The 23,237-nt window shown below is 43.8% G+C and overlaps 1 protein-coding gene and 1 pseudogene across 2 annotated transcripts in view; one reads left to right on the forward strand and one right to left on the reverse strand.

The window, feature by feature from the left end:
- The window catches only part of FBXO42 (F-box protein 42), a 108,327-nt gene that overhangs the window by 21,483 nt on the left and 63,607 nt on the right, over positions 1 to 23,237 (forward strand). Inside the window, exon 1 of one of the 2 annotated variants that reach the window (XM_061395628.1) lies at positions 2,604 to 2,831. The exons of the other annotated variant lie outside the window; for it this stretch is intronic. The gene's annotated coding sequence lies outside the window, so the exon portion shown is untranslated. Of the gene's footprint in view, positions 1 to 2,603; positions 2,832 to 23,237 lie in introns of those variants that run through there. 2 annotated transcript variants of the gene reach the window in all.
- Positions 76 to 936, reverse strand: LOC133234818 (small ribosomal subunit protein eS1-like; annotated as a pseudogene).

Consider the following 23,237-nt stretch of genomic DNA (forward strand, 5'->3'; position numbering starts at 1 on the left):
TCATCTATATTAAAAAGTGTAACTGAAATATACTTGATTCACAGTGTTGAGTTAGTTTCAGGTGTACAGCACAGTGATTCAATTATGTGACCCAGGGATCAAACCCTGAGGCCCTGCATTGGCAGGCGGATTCTTTACCATTGAAGCACCATGGATGCCCCAGGTGTGTGTGTGTGTGTGTGTGTGTGTGTGTGTGTGTGTATGCAGTTTTACTTTTCTAACAAAGACATCATGGAGTGGGTAAATAGACTGATAAACCTTTTAGGTCTCTTCCAATGCTGTCTGAAATCAACTTATTGACCACTTCTATCTAGTCATTTGTCTGCATCTCTTGGGTCATGATTTCCATCATCTTTTGGGTTTGGTGGACCTGTCAAAGCTGAGCATAAGAGTTCTTCTGAATCTGATTGTTTCATTTTCTTTCTTTCTTTTTTTTTTTTTTTTAGTAAAGTCAAGAGAAAACAAACAAGCAAGTAACCATCAGTAATCTTGACATCAACATGAGCTTCAATCACAGTCTGCCATTTTTGACCATGGAGCATGTTTTGTCAGAGGTATCATTGCCATGGAGATTAGGCAGTTTTTGCCCTGAACATCCTCAGTAATTAGCTTGAAGTTTTAAAATGCCACTTCATCATTCTGCACATCAGCAAGGCTCACTTCAAAACAACAACCCCAGAGGCCATCAGATGGGATTTTGGTTCCCAGAGTTTTTACTAGTGTTTTTCCAATATTTCTTATATTGAACATAGCTGATGTTTTCACATTATACCAATCTTTCTTAGAAAACAGACCATCACTTCCTTCTTGGTTCCCTTTTTGCGGCCTTTCATAAGGTGCTCATTGTTGCTGACCTCCAGAGAGCCAAAAGGTAGAACCTGCATTTTTAAAAGGAAGCACTTACAAGCTGGTCCAGTGTTTCTAACACTGAGCTCTACAGAGTATTTGGGGGTGTGGAATTGTTCACACGTTCTATGACAATTTTTAAGCTTGAGATTTTAAAAATTTTACTTACTTGACACGCGGGGGTCTTCACTGCTGCAAGGGCTTTTCTCCAGTGCTGGGCGGGGCTACTCTGGTTGCCTGCATGGGCTTCTCATCACAGCCTCTGGTCTTGTTGCAGAGCTCAGGCTCTACAGCACTCAGGCTTCAGCAGTTGTGGCACATGGACTCAGGATTTGTGGCTCTCCGGGCCTGGAGCACAAGCTCAGTAGCTGTGGCACACAGGCTCTGTTGTCTCGAGGCGTGGACAGTCTTTCTGGACTAGGGACCAAACCTGTGTCTCCTGCGTCGGCAGACATTCTTTACCACTGAGCCGACCCGGAAGCCAAGCTTGGGATTTTTAATGATATGATTTTAATATTTATTTTTATATATAACTACCAAGTTTCTCTTTTGCTGTGACATTTTCTAACTGAAAGGCTTTTTCCCCCCCTAAGATTTTTTTACTTATTGGCTGTGGAGGGTCTTCGTTGCTTTGAGCAGGCTTTCTCTACTTGTGGTGGGCAGGGGCTTCTCTTGTGGAGCACCTGCTCTAGGGCCCACTGGCTCAGTAACTGCCATGCAGAGGCTTAGTTGCCCCCCGGGGAAAGTGGGATCCTCCAGCATGAGCGATTGAATTGGTGTCCCCTGCATTGCAAGGCAGATTTCTAACGACTGGACCACCAGAAAGCTCCCTCCATGAGTGTTTAACCAGGGGTCTTTGCATTATTCAAGTGTGTAGCACAGATAGTGCTTTTCAGAGTGAGCTTGACCCAGATCTGTTCAATAGCGTCTTGCCTTCCCAACTTGAGAGCAGACTTGGTTCTGACCCAGCCCCATGTCCTATGAGGTGTCCCAGAATGCCCACTTTGTCCCAGGGTGGTGGGCTGGCAGTTCAAGGTTGCTTCGTTGTTAGGCGCCTGGGGTGAAGACTGGCGTCCTTGGGCTCTATATCTCTGGCGCCCCCTTAGATCACATGCTGTACAGATACTTCAGGAAGGTTGGCATCCACACACCAGATTGCTCCCTTGGAAGGGGGACTTTGCTGGAACCCATCCCATCGCAATAATGATGATGGAAAGAACAAAGAGCTTGGGAACCAGTTATGCCTAAATTCAAATCCTACCTCCGCACCCCAACTACCCTGCAGTGTGGCTTTGGGAAAATGATACATCCTGTGCCTCAGTTTCTGCACCTGAAAAATGGAGTCAGTAACCAGTCACACAGTGGTGGTTACAGTTACGGGAGGCTTAGTTGCATAACCAAGGCACTGAGTTTCTCTCCATCAGTTGGCATCAAGAGCACTTGTGCTCATCGGACCCTGAGAAGTACAAGTGAATTAACTGACATCTATTACAGTCTCAAGCCGTTGGTAAACCTGCTTGGTTGTCCCAAGGAGGGCGGGTGAGAGCGGTTCTGAGGCCGTCCTTCCCTCCAGCCTGGCTCCACAGGCGGCGTTCCGACCTTGGAGAACCTGCCGGGGTCTGCAGTGGGGTGCGGGGCGGTGGCGGCGGGCTGAGGCGGTGCGCGGCGGCACGCACCTTCCCACCTGGCACCGCCCACAGGCCGCCCCGCGCGGGCCCGCCGCGCTGACAAGTGCGCGCGCGCGCCCTCCGCGCCGGCCCGTGGCGCATGCGCGCTCCGCGCTGTCTTCTCAGCCAGAGCGGCGGCGGCGTTTGAGTGGAGGAAGATGGCGGCTCCGGGCTGCTCGGTGTCCCGCCAGCTGTGAGGAGTCCCGAGTGCGGCGGGCGCGGCCTGCGGCGCAGCGCCTCTGCTCGCGTCCTGACCCGGGTTCCCTCACCGCCTTCGCCAGCGGAGCGTACCCGAGAACGTGGCGCGGGCTAGGCCAGGTGAGGCCTCTTCCTCTCCCGGGGCCGCGGCTGGGAGCCGGCGCCTTCTGCCCTTTATGCGCCGGGTCCGGCCCGGGCCGTGGACCCCGCGCGGGGGTCGGTGCCGGCTGGCCTGGGGGCCTCGCCTTAGTCTTCCTCGGCATCTCCGGGTGAGGCAGGCAGGAGAGCCCTTTTCCAGGCAGCCTCTGGGATGGGCGAACCCGGCCTCTGCCCTCTAGCACGGCGGTTTTCGTCCCCCCACCGGGGCCACGAAGGGTGTGTGACCGGGGTAAGGATGGCTTTGAGGTGTCAGATCACCTTCCACCCCGCCCCCAAATCTTTAACGCCTCGGGAGGCGCCGGAGTCCGGTGCTCTCCAAAATTAGGGCTGCGGCGAGGAGCCAGCATCTCTGAAGCTGCAGCTGCAAAAGGAAGATTTTGGAATTGGTTTTAAAAAATGAAACACAAGCAACCTTCCTACCCTTTTAGCTTTTTGAGTGTTCCCCCAGCGAAGTAGGAACTGCGGATCTCCTTGATTAAGACAGCAGCCCACGTTGTGACAGTGGAAGGCTTCTGGCGAGAATTGTTTGTGCAAAGGGAACCGTGGAGGGTGGGAACCAATTTGTAAACGAAGAAAAAACAGTTGTAAGATCTTGATAGTCTCCGCAGAGTAACTTCGGTGCTAATGAAGCCCTCGTTCCTTTGAAACCTTTGGATTGTTAAGATTTCGATACCTAATTGCTTTTGTCTACTGGTCTCTGAATTTTATTAGGAGAATAAAAGCTTTATTTCTTAATTGCCATAGTCTTTGGACTTTTCCTGTGGTTGGTTCCAGTTGCCCAGAACGCATTACCCGTTCTCGGTTGCTGGCCTGACGTTGTGCTGTTCTTAGCCTTCTTGAGAACAACTTTTGTTGCTGTTGTTCAGATGCTAATGTGGAGACTTTAATTTTGTTTCTCTAGTAGAGAAGCCAGTGTGAAGCCTTGCGGTTTCTTCCTTGAGGAATGATGGCTTCAGTTGCAGTTGTTCTGTGGGAAATTGTTGAGGCCATAGCCTTGGCTTGGACACGCCAGATACCTTTTGTAACTTATATTTGTTCAACTAGTGCTTAAGAAGGATGACATGGGTTTAAAGGGACAAGAAAATCTGAGAGGAAATAGCATCGTTCAGAGGTGAGCATTTAAGATTTAGTCTGCAGCTTTTACTGGGCATAGTGATGCCCTGTTTCAGATCCCTTATTTTGAGTGTATGCGTGTATATAAACTGGTTTCCTTTCTGTTGCATGATGTCCTTTTATATCCTATAACTGTTAGCTTTTGACAAGCCTGGTATAAGTATTACTCTTATCTATATTGATCCGTGGGTTTTCAGTCTGTTTCAGGAGCTTTTAATTGTTAGAAGAACCACTGTTTAATGTTAGTTAATTTGGGGGCCTTTTTTCCTCTTAGAGCCTCTTCCATAGGGATTTGTAGATTCTCTCAGTGCCTTTCCTAAGGACATGAACCTAAACCAGCAACTTCTCTGTTTTAGAAAGTTGGAGAGCCGCTCTGTGTATCAATGTGCTAATAAAGAGTCAGGAGATTAATGCAGGAAACGTCCTGGTGGTTTGGCACTGCACTTCTTGGCGCGCTGTGTTGGGTTGTTGTGCTAAATCATCATCAGGTATTGATGCAACTTCAGGACATCCATGACATCATTCACTCTCCAGCATTTTGCCTTTTGCAGTTTCTTGTCAGAGTCACAGAAAAGTAGGATCAGGAAAAATCGCTTAGAATGCTTCTCAAGTGTCTGATTTCTGGAAGAGCCTTCTCTAAAACTGCTTTATAAAGTTAAAACCCTCCTGTAAGACTCAGAGCCGTGTAATTGCTACATACTGTGAAAATGCTAGCCCAGCCTCTAGGTTTTACAAGAATATTGAAGTCCCCAGAAGTTACTCCAGAGATGAACAAAAATACACGATTGTCTTTGTGATTTCAGGTTTGTTTTAGTCAGTCTGTATGAAACCAGAAGCCATTCGTTTAAATTACGCCCTTCTCACTTCACAAGATTGTTATGTGAAACAACAGTGTTTGTGAAAATGCTTTGTAAAATAGAAGGCGAATGTAAAATTGGTTATTCAGTGATCAGTTTTATGAAGATGCATGTTGAGGGCCTTCTCTGTGCTGGACAATCTGGGAAGTGGGTCCTGATGATTCTAAGACAAGACAGCTTTTGGTCTGAAGTTGCTCGCAACATGGTCTGGGAGCCAGTCTAAGAAATGAGTTAAATACGCCGCAGTGTGAAAAATGCACTGAATCCAACCAAGGGAGTGAGAAAGTCTCAGAGCCAGGGTGGCTTTCCCCAGCCTTTCCTGTTATTCTGCAGGAAAATATCCCTTTTGTGAGCAACCTGCTTTTTATAAAAACTTAGAAAATAATTCTGTCATGAGTTCTTTTCCTCTTTTATTCATTCACTGTTCTGACACTTCCCACACAGTGAGCCCCAGTTATGGTTTCTGCATCCTCAGAAATCCACCAGAGGCTTGGGAGAACCTTTTTGAGAGTGAGTCACATGCACAAGAGATAAACACAAACATTGCAGCTGCAATTAAAATATCTCAGATTACTAAGTGGTGACAACTTTAGAGGGATGACGCTTTGGTTTTTGTTTTATAAACGGGCACATGCAGGACTATGATTTTAATTTGATCACACTTAATCAATGTTTAGTTGTCTGTCCCTTAGAATGTTGACTATTAGTGATTATTAATACTGTCTCTTTTCCCAATAATAAATAAAGCAAGAACGTCCTTCTCCTTTTGAAGTGAAGCTAACAGCTTAAGCCAGACTCTACTAAACTGTTTTGTAAAATCTATTTACGTAGATTGAGGTTGCTTAGCATCTCTGATCTTGAACTTCTCTTCGGTACAGTTTGCTCGTCTTAGTGCTGTGGTATTTTATAATCAATGTAGCGTGCTGTTGCCCACACTGCAGAAATTCTACAGATGTTTGAATGAGCGGCATCTGTAAGTGGTGCAGTGTTGGACACGCACCGTCTGTACCTTAACTGAAAATGGGTGCTTCGGGTCGTGGTTGACAGGAAAGTGAAGGTGGTGTGTTCATTTTTCTAGCTTACGTGTAGAAAGGTAGACAAGTCATTTTAAAATTGCCCAGTATTAAACTCATAACACTGTGGCTTACTTTAAAAATAGTTTCTTGTGACATTCTTCTAAATGTCTTGTGAAATTATGACTTAGTGGTACTCTTGGGAAGCTTAATTTTGTGTTTCCTTACTCACGTATGGATCAGAAGGCAAATTTGCTCTGAGTTCTGATTCTTCCTGTATTAAGTTTCTACTTTTTAATTTCTAAAGTTTTCTCCTAGGCATTTAATTTTTTCCCAATGTTTCTGTTCTGTTTTCCTTCAAAAGTGGAAGTATCTTGTACTTTAATGTTTTTTAAATTCATAAATCTGATAAATGTACAGATATTATATAAAGCAATAGTTATTTGTAAAATTTTACTACTCTGGACAGTATCTTGGCTTAGACAGTAACATGTTTTCTCTTGTTTCCTAGTTATATTGAATACATAGATTTCAGGTAGTTCATACAATTTCTTTAAAGGCAAACAAGTTTTAGTTTTAGCTACTAATATTCTCTTAGAATATTTCATATTTAGGATAATTTTATTTCAGCTGTCTTAAGGAATTCCTTAGTATGGCATACTCCCCAAAATCTGTTTCCTTTATTCGTCTCACTTAAATGTTTGCTTCATGTTACTATATAGAGAACAAGAAATTTTTTTTTTCCAGAATGAACCTCTTGGTGCATTGTTTGGAGAAAGGTTGATGTTAATTTTAAGTTGATCAGTACAGTTTTACTAAGTGTCTCCTCTCCCATCTGCTGGTTAGATCAAGGGGAAATGGGAGTTTATCCTTCTAGCTCAGTGTTTATTTTAAAGCTTTCCTTGGTTGGTCCAGCAGTGTTGTTTGCGGTCTGTTCTAAGGGCTGCTCTCTTACCTTTTGCTTTGAGATACGTAATGACGTCTTTCCAAATAGACCCTTTGGTCTAGTCAAAATCAAGCGCGCTGCTCGCTTCCTTACTTTCCTGTGGGTCCTTCACATTTTGATTTGTCAGTCTTCCTTACCTCTCCCCACCTTTTTCCTCCCCCGGTAAATGTAGTTCTCTCTTCTAAGCGTGTTTCATAAATCATAATGGAATTTTGGAATATAATTCTCTGTTCAGTTCAATTCAGTCGCTCAGTCGTGTCCAACTCTTTGCGACCCCATGAATCGCAGCACGCCAGGCCTCCCTGTCCATCACCAGCTCCCGGAGTTCACTCAGACTCACGTCCATCCAGTCAGTGATGCCATCCAGCCATCTCATCCTCTGTCGTCCCCTTCTCCTCCTGCCCCCAATCCCTCCCAGCATCAGAGTCTTTTCCAGTGAGTCAACTCTTCGCATGAGGTGGCCAAAGGACTGGAGTTTCAGCTTCAGCATCATTCCTTCCAAAGAAATCCCAGGGCTGATCTCCTTCAAATGGACTGGTTGGATCTCCTTGCAGTCCAAGGGACTCTCAAGAGTCTTCTCCAACACCACAGTTCAAAAGCATCAATTCTTCTGCACTCAGCCTTCTTCACAGTCCAACTCTCACATCCATACATGACCACTGGAAAAACCATAGCCTTGACTAGACGAACCTTTGTTGGCAAGGGAATGTCTCTGCTTTTGAATATGCTATCTAGGTTGGTCATAACTTTCCTTCCAAGGAGTAAGCGTCTTTTAATTTCATGGCTGCAGTCACCATCTGTAGTGATTTTGGAGCCCCCCAAAATAAAAGTCTGACACTGTTTCCACTGAGATACATAACAGTATGTGGATTAGAATGTCACATTTTATTTAACTTAAAGTAACTTAACGGTAATGAATCTTAAAGATGTTGCATCAGGTGAAATAAGCCGCAAAAGAACAAATACTGTGTGATCACACTGGTATGAGCTCCCCAGAACAGTCTTAATTCATAGCGAGCGAAAGTGGAATGACCGTTGCTGGGGCCGGGAAGAGGGAAGGGAGAGTTACAGTTTAATTTTAGTTTGGGATCAAAGTTCTGGAGGTTGATGGAGGTGACGGTTGCCCAACAATGTACTTGATGACACTGCACTACATATTCGAAAATGATTAAAATGACAGTTTTTATGTAATGTATAAACACACAGAGGAAGCTTAATGGTTTACATATGCTCTGTGGGCTGGATTGATCATTATTTATTTCAGTATAGTAATTAAGATCATAGGCTTTGGCCCCGGGGAGACCCAGGCTCATGTCCTACCTAGTTCTGCTGCTTCCCTTGGGTATGGACCTTAGGTTCTTTAACCCTCAGTTTTTTCGCCTATAAAATGAGGGTAATGCCCATGTTTGGGGACAATTAAGTTTCAGAGTGCGAATGAACTTCTCAACGTATTGTCTAGCACATAGTAAACACTCAGGTCGTAAACGTTGTTACTACGTTGTTTGACGAAACGTTGAGACCGGAACAAGGGAGCGTGGCCGCTGGCTCCATCCTCGCGCGTCCCAGTGGCCTGCCTGGCCGTGTGTGGGCGTGCCTGTACGGGAGCACACGCTCTCCCGCTCCCGCTGCGCTCCTCTTGCTGTCTTTGGAGAACTGGGCTTACTCATGTCTTCATTTGACACCACTGCCCGGGTGTTTCTTAAATCTATCCAGTTGTGATCTTTCTTTTATGCCTCTTAATTTTCCAGGGACTTTATACAGCATATTCTCTAATTCAACTGCCCATGTGTTCACAACTAAGTCCGTTATTTCACCCCACACGTCTCTGAAGATAAAAAACCCTTTACTAACCAGGTTCCCATCTCAATATTCCCATTTCTCTGGATAGAGTAATTTTATTCTAATCTTGCAAAGCTGGGACTCGTTGGTTAATACTACTGAAACAATCTGTGTGTGTGCCCTGTGCAGACCTGTATTATCTTGCTCAGTGTTCCTCAGATTTGCCTGCTTCTCGTTATATTTGCTGGCGTGACTCTAGAAGGCAGACTGAAGTGCTGATGTAGTTGTTAAATGAACTGGTCTTGTTCCAGGGCCGTGCTGTTTATTAGATGTGTGATCTCAGTCTCCCTCATCTTCAGGAAGGGAGTTACAGTTCCTGCCTCATAAAATACGTAAATGTCCACACACGATAAATAGTCTATGAAAAGTAGTTGCTGTTGATGGAGTTGTTCTTCTTGGTAGTTTCTGGAAACGATTAGGATTGAAGTGACAGTATTATGACAGACCAGTCTTAAAGAACTACGCTCTGAATGTTTCTCCTCTGATTGGGATCCTGTGGTAACTCATTATTGTCTGGTTCTCTTAAGTGTGAGATAAGAAGAGAATACTTCCTCAGACCTCAGTGATGCTTTATTGCGACTGTGCTGCTAAATACGGTTATCATCTTGGTTTTACACACTTGCATCAGCCTTTTTGGAGAAGGAAATGGCAACCCACTCCCATATTCTTGCCTGGAGAGTCCCATGGACAAAGGAGCCTGCTGGACTCCAGTCCACGGGGTCGCAAAGAGCTGGAAAGTCGGACTCAGCGGCTAATACACACACTCTTATCTGTGAAGCTCTCCATTTGGACTTCTTTGTACCTTTCCAGCCTTATTTTCCACGACACGTATCGTGCAGTCTGTTAAAGCCAGACTCGTCTCACTGCCTCTCATGTAAATCATGTTCATTTTTATAACTGAAAGATTCATTTTCCTAATAGAAACCTTTTTTTTTTTTTTCATTTAACTACTCGGTCTAGCTCTACAGAGTAACTCCTATATGCTCCACCTGTTTGTCCTCGCACAAATAGGTTCCAAAAAGAAAGTTACTGTGCTGACTCCTACCACATATCTTAAAGTGGACATATCATGCAGTGTAATCCACATGTAATATTTTTAGTGTCATAGGCACATTTAGTCCTTCCGTATCGCATATTCACTCAGTGTGTGCTTTTGATTCTTATGGCTGATGTTCTTCATGATCTTTCTGAAACATTGCATAATCCCAAGTGTCTGTTGAGTCTTTCTTGCCTTTTTGTTCATTGGTCCATCCATTCAACAAACATTTATTGAATGTTGCTATGTGCTAGGCATGGTTCAAGGTATTAGGGTCACGATGGACGGAATAGGCAAGGGCTCCGATTTCCAGGACCTTATATTTGAGAATGAAGAAAGGAATTAATGAATGAACAAAATTTCACATAAGTACTTAAAAGAAGATGAAAGAGAGCTAGCTTGAAGGGAAAACTAATTGAAATTGGTTTAGAGAAGGCTCAGTGAGAGGTGATGTTCAGGCTGAAAGATATGAGGCAGGACGTTCAGTGGTAAGTTTGGGGACATAAGGAACAGCGAGTGTAAAGGCCTAGAGTAGGAACCAGGATCCGGTCAGGATTGCCAACTTGCATTTGGCTGTTACTTGCTTCATAGTCTAAAAACCTCCTCCCCTTTTTTCTTTCCCTCAGTGACATTAACTATTTTTTTTTTCTTGCTGCGTGTGGCGTGTGGAACTTGCCTGACCAGGGAGCGAACCCGTGCTCCCTGCGTGGGAAGTGAGTCTTAGCCACTGCACCACCGAGGAAGCCCAGCCGTTGATTCTGAAGAGGCCAGTCTGGCTCTTTGGTAGACCCTTCCACAGTCGTGATTGGTTTCACTGTGTGTTGTGTCACTCAGTCCCTTCCTTATCCCCGCCTAAGACAAGTCTGAAGGCTTGACAGAGTCCTGCTTGCAGTCCTGGGTGACACTGTGTTCACGTTGTATCACACTTGATGTCAGCTTTTGCCATTTTGATACTGAGTTTGATCACTTGGTTAACCTGAGAGTCCTCGATCTTTCCTTTGTAAAAGTTTCCCTTTATGTGGATCAGGTAATCTGTTGGGTAGCAATTTAACGCAGTTACTCTATTCTCTTTCACCTATTGGTTTTCATGTCCCATCAGTGATCCTTGCCTCAGTCAGTTTCATTGGAGGTTGCGAAAGGGTGATTGTTTTCACAATTATTAGCTGGCGAGATACCATCAACCAGGAATTAACTACTAAAAGTCTCTCCTAGTAAGGCAGGGTGTTTTGGTTGATTCTTTGCTTTTTGTTATAAATTTTGTTGGGGCTTCCCAGGTGGCTCATTGCTAAAGAATCCGCCGGGCAAATCAGGAGATGCAGTTTCGATCCCTGAGCTGGGGAGATCCCCTGGAGAAGGACATGGCACCCCTCTCCAGTATTCTTGCCTGGAGAATTGTATGAACAGAGGAGCCTGGTGGGCTGCAGTCCGTGAGGTCGCAAAAAGTCAGATGAGACTCAGCAGCTGAGCACACACACAGTCGGTCACCTCAGTGGCAGCAAATGAGTCCCTGCTAATCTCTGTATCACTGTGGGCACAAAATTTGTATTTATTCATTCTTTTGCGCTTGGTTGTGGCCATGGGTCTGACGCTGGCCTTCGGCCAGTGTGAGCACTGCGTCCTGTCCCTGTGCCGTCACTTCTGGATGGTTTTCTGTCACAAGATACCCCAGGTGCACCTTGCACTCTCTCTGTTCTTGACCCCAAATCAGCCATGTTTCTAGGAACACCTAGTCTCCTTTACAGAGAATGCCGTCAGAAACCAAGTTCTGAGCGCCAGCAATGCTCACTGCCACTGGGTCCTCGTTATTTCCAGGTTCTTTCACTGGGCAGAGACAGAAAATGCGTTTTTTAGAAATCAAAACTTCATGTCGACATTCCAGTTTAATTTGAACATATTATAGGGCTCTTCTCTTTAGGTTTTTTATTTGTCTTTCTTGAACTGACAATCTCATTTTCTAGAATTGTTTGTATTTATTTGCTTTATCCTACTGTACACGTAACTTTTAAAAGTATAGCATTCATATTGTTACTAACAATTACTAAGGTAAATTTAAATTTTATTTGTGATTCTTTTTATCTTTAGAATATTCTGTCAAGATCCGGTCAAGACAATGAAAAACATACTAGATATTTCAGGTAGAGGATATTTAACATAGGTGCAAGACTGAGAGGGCAAAACAGAGTAGGGCAGGGTAACTTAGAGACCAAGAACTGGGGAGACACTGTGGCCTCAAGTGCTGGGAGCAAAAGGGAGAGATGGTATAACAACGGTTTCGAAGAATATCGAGGGGAGGGGCACCCGCCACCTCAAGCACTGCTGCGACTTTCAGAGCTGCGACCAAGAGGGGAAATCACCAAGGTGTGCTGCATGGCTGGTGCTTGCATCATGTCTTCCTCCGTCAGTGCAGTTCAGTCGCTCAATCGTATCTGCTCTTTGCGACCCCATGGATTGCAACACACCAGACCTCCCTGTCCATCACCAGCTCCCAGAGCTTGCTCAAACTCATGTCCATTGAGTCAGTGATGCCGTCCAACCATCTCATCTGTCGTCCCCTTCTCTTCCTGCCTTTAATCTTTCCCAGCATCAGGGTCTTTTCAAATGAGTCAGCTCTTCACATCAGGGGGCCAAAGTATTGGAGTTTCAGCTTCGGCATCAGTCCTTCCAATGAATATTCAGGACTGATTTCCTTTAGGACGGACTGGTTGGATCTCCTTGCAGTCCAAGGGACTCTCAAGAGTCTTCTCCAACACCACAGCTCAAAAGCATCAATTCTTTGGTGCTCAGCTTTCTTTATAGTCCAACTCCCACATCCATACATGACCACTGGAAAAACCATAGCCTTGACTAGACGGACCTTTGTTGGCAAAGTAATGTCCCTGCTTTCTAATATGCTGTCTAGGTTTATCATAGCTTTTCTTCCAAGGAGCAGGCATCTTTTAATTTCATGGCTGCAGTCACCATCTGCACTGATTGGAGCCCGAGAAAATAGTCTGTCATGGTTTGCATTGTTTCCCCATCTATTTGCCATGAAGTGATGAGACGAGATGCCATGATCTTCATTGTTTGAATGTTGAGTTTTAAGCCAGCTTTTTCAGTCTCTTCTTTCACTTTCATCAAGAGGCCCTTTTCTTCTTCTTCACTTTCTGACATAAGGGTGGTGTCATCTGCGTATCTGAGGTTATTGATATTTCTCCCTGCAGTCTTGTGTTCAGCTTGTGCTTCACTCAGTCCGGCATTTCTCATGATATACTGTGCATATAAGTTAAATAAGCAGGGTGACAATGTACAGCCTTGATGTACTCCTTTCCCAGTTCAACCAGTCCGTTGTTCCATGTCCTGTTCTGTTGCTTCTTGACCTGCAAACAGGTTTCTCAGTAAGCGGGTGAGGTGGTCTGGTATTCCCATCTCTTTAAGAATTTTCTAGTTTGTTGTGATCCACACAGTCATGGCTTTAGCATAGTCCATGGAGCAGAAGTAGATGTTTTTCTGGAATTCTCTTGCTTTTTGTGTGATCCCACGGATGTTGGCAATTTGATCTCTGGTTCCTCTGCCTTTTCTAAATCCAGCTTGAATATCTGGAAGTTCTTGGCTCACGTATTGTTGAAGCCTGGCTTGGAGAATTTTGAGCATTACTTTGCTAGCGTGTGAGATGAGTACAACTGTGTGGTCATTTGAGCATTCTTTGGCATTGCCTTTCTTTGGGATTGGATGAAAACTGGCCTTTTCCAGTCCTGTGGCCACTGCTGAGTTTTCCAAGTTTGCTGGCATATTGAATGTAGCACTTTGACAGCATCATCTTTCAGGATTTGAAATAGCTCTGCTGGAATTCCATCACCTCCACTAGGTTTGTTTGTAGTGATGCTTCCTAAGGCCACTTGTCCTTGCATTCCAGGATGTCTGGCTCTAGGTGAGTGATCACACCATTGTGCTTATCTGGGTCGTGAAGATCTTTTTTGTATAGTTCTTCTTTGTATTCTTGCCACCTCTTCTTAATATCTTCTGCTGGGTCCCTACCATTTGTGTCCTTTATTATGCCAGTCTGCATGAAATGTTCCCTTGGTATCTCTAATTTTCTTGAAGAGATCTCTAGTCTTTCCATTCTACTATTTTCCTCTATTTCTTTGCATTGATTGCTGAGAAGGGCTTTCTTATCTCTCCTTGCTATTCTTTGAAACTGCATTCAGATGGATATATTTTTTCTTTTCTCCTTTGTTTTTAGCTTATCTTCTTTTTTCAGCTATTTGTAAGGCCTCCTCAGACAACCATTTGTCTTTTTGTATTTCTTCTTGGGGATGATTTTGGTCACCACCTCCTGTACAATGTCACGAACCTTCGTCCATAGTTCTTCAGGCACTCTGTCTACCTTGAATCTATTTGTCACTTCCACTGTATAATTGTAAGGGATTTGATTTAGGTCATACCTGAGTGGTCTAGTGGTTTTCCCTACTTTCTTCAATTTAAGCCTGAATTTGGCAATAAGGAGTTCATGATCTGAGCCACAGTCAGCTCCCAGTCTTGTTTTTGCTGACTGTATAGAGCTTCTCCATCTTTGGCTGCAATGAATATAATCAGTCTGATGTTGGTGTTGAGCATCTGGTGATGTCCATGTGGAGAGTCTTCTCTTATGTTGCTGGAAGAGGGTGTTTGCTATGACCAGTGTGTTCTCTTGGCAGAACTCTGTTAGCCTGTGCCCTGCTTCATTCTGTACGCCAAACTTGCCTGTTACTCCAGGTGTCTCTTGAGTACTTACTTTTGCATCTCTTCCTAACTTTTATTAATTTCCAGTTTATCCTTTCAGTATTTCTTTTTGCAAAAATAAATATCTACGTATAGTCTTTTTCTATCTTTTCTTACATAGAAGGTTGCCATATTATGTACACTGTTCAGAAGTTCTTTTCACTTAACATATCTTGGAGATCATGCTTGGAACAGAGGTAGTGCCTAATTATTTCCACAGCTTCACTTTGCGAATGTGCCAAATTTGTTCAACTAGCTACTTAAAAATATACATATCTCTCTGTGTTGGTCCTGCTGGATCTTAGTTGTGGCTGCCTGCAGGATGGTTAGTTGCAGTGCGCAAACTCTTAGTTGGGGCTTGTGGAATCTAGTTCCCCAGCCAGGGATTGAACCCAGGCCTCCTAAATTGGGAGAGCAGAGTCTTAACCATTGGACCACCAGGGAGGTCCCAACTAGTCACTTTCTGATGTTCATCAGTAAGTAATGCTTTACTGCTGATCTTTTAAAAATAAACTTTGGTGGGAATTCTCTGTGGTCTAGTGGTTAGAGCTCAACGCTTTCACTGCTGAGGGCCTAGATTCAGTCCCTGGTCAAGGTAAAGATCCCGCAGGCCACGTGGCATGGGCGAAAAAAAGACCACCTCACTACTTAAAACAGATGTTGGTATGTGCGTGTATGTGTTAGAAGGAGCTTTGAGCCGATACAGGTTCTGTTTTGCCACTAAATACATGACCTGTTTTTGGACTTCAAGTTTTCCTCATATGTAAAATAAAGGTTAAGTTGCTCCATAATCTGTAAGGTTGCCTGCTGTAATATGTTATTTTTTTCTGAAAGTTTTATTAGCCATATTTTAAAGCTGTCAGTAAAGTATATAAGGCATAGGAAGAGTATGGATGAGAGCATCAGGTTAGGTTTTAGAAGTACTACCGAGGGTTTTCTGGACTTGAGTCTGCTCGGGTGCTTGTTAAATTAAGATTCCTGGACCCATCCCTGCTTTCTGAAACAGTCTCTAGGAAATGTACCTACTAGGTGATTTTTTTTTAGTGATCAAGCAAGCTTGTGAAACAAGCGTTACTGCGAGTGCGTATGCTATTGTCCTTTAGTTTCCTGAGGATAGGGAGTAGTCGGGACAGTATTTACCCTTCATGAATTCCTTTGCTCTGACCACCACCAGAAAAAATATAAGTGGAAATGAAAATTTCCTTCTCTTACAGCATCTTGTCAAAATGCATTATGGTCTCTGAAGAATATTTTTGTATCAGTGAGGAAGCTGGCTCTGTATGCAAACTGAGAGGCTTGATCGGGATGCCGTGCGGTTGCATAGCGCTTTGAATTCTGCTGCCTGAAATGCTTCACCATGCTTCTCCTTTACTCACATTTAGTAAATTCTTTCTTAGAGACTTCAGAACATGTTGGGTTCCAATTCTTGTTCCTTTATTTTTCTTTTTGAACAGAGCTGGCTAATTGTGGACAGATTAATTTATCTGGGCCTCATTACCCTCATCTATAAAACATAACTGATAATATGCCCCTTACAGAATTGAGGTAGGGTTAAATGAGATGGCTTCCCTAATAGCTTAGTTGGTAAAGAATCTGCCTGCAGTGCAGGAGATCCTGGTGCGATTCCTGGGTTGGGAAGATCCCCTGGAGAAGGGAAAGTCTACCCACTCCAGGATTATGGCCTGCAGAATTCCATGGGCTGTGTAGTCCAGGGGGTCAAAAAGAGTGGGACACGACTGAGCGACTTTCACTTTAGAGACATGGTGCTTGGCACATACTCCCAGTACCTTCTGATTCCCTTTCCTCTTAGCTGATCTTCACATCAGCTACATTTTAATGATTTCTTGAGTGTTGGTACTCAGTGTCCATGGACTGACAACATTGGCATCACCAGGGTTAGAGTGCAGAAGGTCACGTCAACTCCAGGCCTGCTGATTCTCTGCCTGTAGTTTGAGATCCACATTAAAATTTGAAAAGCATTGGAACCTTAAGAGATTTCCAGAGAGATTTCCTCTTTCTTTTTGTCTGGGTTCCTGATGACTTCATTCTTTGTATCTTTGGCAGTTTGGTTTTGCTGTACGCTATTAGCTGAAACTATTTTAGATCAATATGGAGACACATGTTCAGAATAAAAATCTACCTGCAGAATTATTTACATTATTATTGTTCAGTAGTTGTTTTTTTTTTTAAATAGTGTGAGAAATTCAGTAGACTGCATAAAAATATGTGCAGTTTAAAGAATAATTATAAGCAGACATCTGTGTAACCACCATCCGGGCCAAGTGATAGCATATTGTCAGTGCTTCAGGGTACTTGAGGGCGCCCTTCTTCGATTACAGCCATTTCCTCTCTTAGAAGTAGCTCCTGTTGGTCTTGTGATAGTTTCCTTGCTTTTCTTGATGGTTTTACCACCTGGGTGTGCCTCTAAACAGTAGTGTAGCTTTGCCTGTTTGTCAGCTTTACGTAAATGGAATCATGTTTTGTGTATTCTTTTGTTACCTTTGCTCCATGTTAGTGATGTATCCATTTATCGTATAGATTCTCTTTTTAAAGTAATAAAGCCCCCCCCAAATTCTAGCAAGTTTTGAATAATTTTATCTGTAGTGTTATACCTCTGAGAAGGCAATGGCACCCCACTCCACTGCTCTTGCCTGGAAAATCCCAGGGATGGAGGAGCCTGGTGGGCTGCAGTCCATGGGCTCACAAAGAGTCGGACACGACTGAGCGACTTCACTTTCACTTCTCACTTCCATGCATTGGAGAAGGAAATGGCAACCAACTCCAGCGTTCTTACCTGGAGAATCCCAGGGATGGTGGAGCCTGGTGGGCTGCCGTGTATGGGGTCGCACAGAGTCGGACACGACTTAGCAGCTGCAGCAGCAGCAGTATTGGGTTAACACAGACATTGTAGCTTTCTAATGCTTGAATTTCCCTTGTGTCTTTCCCATACTTTGACATTTAGCCTCTCTGCACCTTTATGTTTAAAGAATATTGTATCTCCACTGTTGGCTGAGCAGCTGTGCTTGCACGTGTGTTTGTGGTTCAGGGTCACTGTATAGACACCGAACGCATCGCAGTGCACTACATGCACTTCACGTCTGTCGGCAGTCTGTTAGGCCGAGGCGTGTGGCGTACCTCCTCACACACAGGACCCAGTCCTCCTCTTGTTCCCCATTCTTTGTGCTGCTGTTGTCATGCATTTTATTTGTATGTGTTGTGAACCTGACAATATATCATGTACTCTTTAAACACGTACCTTGCAGGGAAGTTTTTAAAGTGAGAAAGCAAAAGTCTGTTATCTTTACCCGTATATCTGTTGTGTCCTGTGCTCTTCATTTATTAGTATCTGTATGTTCAGATCTCTAATTGGTATCTCTCTTCCACCTGAAGGACTTCCTTAACGTTTCTTGTCCTGCAGGTGTACTAGTGTTATTTCCACCTTGCCTGTTGGAACATGTTTCTATTTTATATTCAGGGTATTACCATGTGTATAGAATCCCAAGTTCGTTATTTCTCTCCCAGCCCTTTGAGGACGTCACTCGGCTGACTTCTGGCTTTTGTAGTTGCCGGCGGTCACCCCCAGTCACTGGTTTTCAGCAGTTTGATTGTGATGTGCTTTTTGGTCTGGTTCTATCATGGTGTGTGTGCTTTATTCTACCTGGTTTGTTTAGATTCTTGGAACCCTGGGTTTATAGTTTTCATCAAATTTGGAAAAATTTTCAGCATTTGAAAAAAGAATCTTTACCTGGCTCATTTTCTGTTTTCTACCAGGACTCCAGTTCCAAGTGTGTTAGACTGTCTGGTATTGTTGCACATGTGAGTGAGGCTGTGTTAGATTTTTTCTCTGTGTGTTTCCTTTGGGATCGTCTGTGTTGCTCATGTCTTAAAGTTTCACCTGTTCTTTCCTTCTCCCTTCTCCGATCTGCTGTTAATCATCTGCCCTGACATTTTCTTGTTAAATGTTTTTCATTTCTGAAAGTTTTTTTGTTTTCATTTTAAATATCTTCTCTCTATTATAGTCATGCTTCCCTTCAGTTGCTCGAGTTTAATAGTGGTATACTTCCCTCTCTCTGGCTGTGTGGGGTCTTCTTTGCCGCCTGCCCCTCTCTCTCGCTGGGGCGAGCAGGGCTGCTGTCTGCTGCGGTGCGGAGGCTTCTCTTGCAGAGCTCGGGCTCTGGGCGCGCAGGCGTCAGTGTGGCAGTGTGCAGTCTCAGCGGTTGTCACGCACAAGCTCAGTCGCTCCCCCGCACGTGGGATCCTCCCAGGCCAGGGGTCAAACCCGTGCCCTGAATTGGCAGGAGGATTCTTATCCACTGCGCCACCAAGGAAGTCTTACTTCTTTGTCAAAAAGTGTTTATTAGTTTTAATTCTGGTTGCACTGGGTCTTCGTTGCTGCATGCTGGCTTTCTCGAGTTGTGGTGAGTGGGGTGTAAGCTTCTCGCTGCGGTGACTTCTCTTGTTGCAGGACACAAGCTCTGAGGCACGTGGGCTTCAGTAGTTGTGGCTCGTGGGCTTAGTTGATCCCACAGCACGTGGGATCTTCCTGAACCGGGTATGGAACTGGTGTCCCTTGCGTTGCATGACAGATTCTTAACTAGTGGAACACCAGGGAAGCCCTAGATAGATACATATTTTTTAATGTGGACCATTTTTAAAGCCTTTATTGAATTTGTTACAATACTGCTTGTCTTTTTTTTTTGCCGGGGGCGGAGGGCTGCGAGGCACATGGGCTGTTAGCTTCCTAGTTAGGGACAGAACCTGCACCTCCTGCGTTGGCAGGCGGTCCTAAGCTCTGGACGCCAGGGAAGTCCCCTGCTTATCGCTGCTTTGAGGTCCTTGTCGTCGTCTTCCATGCACCATTTCAGGGTTTTTCCTATTGACTGAATTTTCTCTTAGCATGGGTCTTTTTGGTGGGTGGGGGAGTTTTCTTGGCACATCTAGTCATTTTTGGTTGGGTGTTGGATAAGTGTTTGGCTTTTGCTGTCTTTCTTTAAAGAGTGTTTTGGCAGACAGTTAAGTTGCTGGCTGATCAGTTTCATCTTTTTCAGGTCTGATTTTAGGTCTTGTGAAGGAAAGTTATGACCAACCTAGATAGCATATTCAAAAGCAGAGACATTACTTTGCCAACAAAGGTCCATCTAGTCAAGGCTATGGGTTTTCCTGTGGTCATGTATGGATGTGAGAGTTGGACTGTGAAAAAAGCTGAGCGCCAAAGAATTGATGCTTTTGAACTGTGGTGTTGGAGAAGACTCTTGAGAGTCCCTTGGACTGCAAGGAGATCCAACCAGTCCATTCTGAAGGAGATCAGCCCTGGGATTTCTTTGGAAGGAATGATGCTGAAGCTGAAACTGCAGTACTTTGGCCACCTCATGCGAAGAGTTGACTCATTGGAAAAGACTGATGCTGGGAGGGATTGAGGGCAGGAGGAGAAGGGGACGACAGAGGATGAGATGACTGGATGGCATCACTGACTCGATGGACGTGAGTCTGAGTGAACTCCGGGAGTTGGTGATGGACAGGGAGGCCTGGCGTGCTGCGATTCATGGGGTCGTGAACAGTTGGACACAACTGAGCAACTGAACTGAACTGAAGGTGGATCTCGTCCTCAATTCAGGGACAGTTTAGCCCTATCCCTGGGGTGAGCTCCTTGGGGTCTCCACTGAGTATTCCAGGTGATTACCAAGGACTGTCCAGTCTGACTTGGTGGAACTTGAGTGTCTTCTGCTTCTGAGCTGTGGGAACTGTCCGTATTACAACTTCCTTGTAATTCTTTCCCTGATTTTGTGGAGTTTCACCATTATGTGAAAGATTTAGGAGGACTAAGCAAAGATTTAGGAGGACACGAGACATTTCTGGAGTTCTTTTTTTGTGTGACTTCTTTCCTTTCTGGAATTCTGCCCCACGTGGTCCAGCCTCTTCAGCATCCTTGAACTCTGCTGTCTGTCTCCTCAACTCAGAGAAACCGCTGGCTCTTTGCGCTCCCCGTCACTTTTACTGAGGTACAAAAATTGCCTTCAGGCAGAAGGCCTCAGCATGTCTTGAGCATGATCTAGAGCCATGATTCAGTTAACATTTTAGAGCAAGTGCTTCACGGTCAGCTCTGCTACGTCCCATTGTATCACTCCTGAGCTGCGGTCTCCGGTGGGCTCGCAGACTGAGCTCTAGGTTCAGGTGGTATTTATTGCCTGATCTCTCCCATTAGGATGTTTTCCATCAGTCTTTTATAGAATAGCTTTTAGCTTTATATATTATAAAAATATTATTGATTTATTGATATAAATTACTGATTATAAATTATTAGAGTTTACAAAATGGTGATTTTCTGTCATTCCTTCTTCATCTAGGTAGAATTCCTCCCAAAGTTCTTTGCTGTGTTAACTATTTGGTTATGGTTAGTATAGGAAAGGCAGGAAAAGAACTTGATTCTTTCCCTTGGATAAGTTTTAGTAATGATGAGTTAATCCCTTAGCAGCCTCTCCTGATGACCAGTGAATTTTCTTTGGTGTCATTTGAACTGACAAATGTTAGTATATTTGATACATTTACATCCATAATAGTTTTCTTACGGTTTCGTGGTTGTTGCTTTTAGGGGTGTGCGGTGCCTTCACGTTGGGTCCATGCCCTTCTGATATGCCTGCTGTTGTCCGCAATGGCCTCTTTGCTTGGGGCGCAAGAAGGTGCTCCAGGCTCTTCTCGTGCCTTTCGTGTCCCACTTGGAGGAACAGCCATTCTTGAAGGAGACCTACTTCAGTTTAGTGGAAATATACCATGTAGAGACCACAGTCCAGGTGCTCGGGTGCTCGTTGCTCCTGAGACGTCACTGTTTGTGTTCTGAATCTTTTTCAGTGAACCAGGCTAGGAAATACTTTCTTTTAAGAGGAGAAAAAATGAGTTCCTACTGATACTTTTGATTTATATTTATAATTGCAGGAGTTTTATTTTATCTCTTTAATTTTATATTTGTATCTGTTTTTGTTTTGGTTTTGGTTTTAGCTTTTAATGGAGTAAACATAATTATCTATTTGCTTTACACTGTACCTGTGGTATTAAAAAAGGACAATGGCAATATTGTTACTATAAGTAAGACTACTGAATACAGCTTTTTTTATGGATTTTTTTTTTTGTACTTAAAAAATATAACACACAAATGATGTGTAGTAAGAAATACTGCTTTTTAAAGCTACTTGAACTAATTTCTGTCTCTGTGCCACCTATTTGCTGTACAGTTAGGTATGACTGTGTTTTTCAAATATTTCTTCCTTGATAATTTCTCAAGATCACTGTTTTCCATCCTGAAACTCTCTGTGATATATTTACTTTCTTCTGGAGAAGTTTAGTGTTAATGCGCCTGTTTGTCTGTTTAGCTCATCTTTATGTACTCTCCATTTAACATATTTCCTTTTTGAAGTATTGATTATGGTTTGCAGTTTAAAAGAAGTAACTGAAGTATATAACTCCTAACAAACTAAGGATTGTCTTTCTTTTGTATGATACTGTTATTGTGTGGCTGGGAACTCTATTAGTGTATGTCAGTTTGATTTTAAAATTTGTAAACTGATCTGAAGTAGTAATGTGAAGCAGTTAAATTGCGGGTATTAGGTAGTGGCACCCCACTCCAGTACTCCTGCCTGGAGAATCCCAGGGACGGGGGAGCCTGGTGGGCTTCTGTCTGTGGGGTCACACAGAGGCGGACACGACTGAAGCGACTTAGCAGCAGCAGCGGCAGTTTTATAGTACATTCTTACTTATAGATTTCTTTGAAGGAATATTTAGAAACTAATACAGCATTGGAAATCAACTATATTTGAATAAAATTTTTTTGAAAAGAATATTTCAAAGTCAGCTGTTGTTCCTAGTGGCTCAGTGGTAAAGAATCCACCTGCCAATGCAGGAGACAAAGGTTAAATACCTGGTCCAGAAAGATCCCAGATCCCTCAGAGCAGCTAAGCCCGTGTGCCACAGCTATTGAGCCTGTGCTCTCGAGCCTGAAGCCTGCAAGGCCTTGAGCCTCTGCTCCCCGAGAAGAGGAGCCACTGCAGTGGGGAGCCCAGCCACCTGGAGCTGAGGAGCAGCCCCCGCTCGCCACCACTGGAGAGAAGCTCGTGCAGCAGCCAAGACCAGCACAGCCGGAAAATGTATGGAAAGAAGTAAATAAGGTTATTTTTTAAAAAGTCAGCTGTTTAGAACAGATCATTCAGTTGACCTTTGGCTCCAAGTACAGAAGCTCACCATCGCATATTTCTTTTTACCTGGAATTTAATATTACAATCTCTTTTTGAATACATTTGTATTTTGTACAGTCTTTGCTTATTTTTACAAAAATGGTACAAAGTACTGTGTTTTGACATTCCTTTTTTTTTTTTTTTTAAAAAAAAAACCAGACAGTTGATAGAGTGTGCAGAATCAGTTTCCCTGAGATTATAGCAAATTTAAAGAAAGTCAAAGATAGAAATTAATTTCCTTCACTCCATCCTTTTAAATGTGGACTCTTAAATTAGGGTGTTACAGATTTTTAGCCATCACACTATCCCTCTGAATACGGTATGATACAACACATATGGAAGGGCGGTTGGCATTGGCAGTTTTCACTTATTCCTGGACGTTCTGTCTTAAGGCGTATTTTCTGCCTGAAACCAAAATCCTGGCTGGGCATGCTGTGTCTTGATTGGCTTTTGTGCTCTTGCCTTTGTCTGGACTTTATTGGAAGTCCTAGAAATAAGACGTGAAATACGAGTTTTAATGAGGTAAGTTATTAATGAGGAGAGTTGTAACTTGTGAAGTGGTGAAAAGTAGTAACTATCTGTATTATTTATCTAATGTTGGCTT

The sequence above is a fragment of the Bos javanicus genome, chromosome 2, assembly GCF_032452875.1.
Source record: "Bos javanicus breed banteng chromosome 2, ARS-OSU_banteng_1.0, whole genome shotgun sequence".
NCBI lineage: Eukaryota > Metazoa > Chordata > Mammalia > Artiodactyla > Bovidae > Bos > Bos javanicus.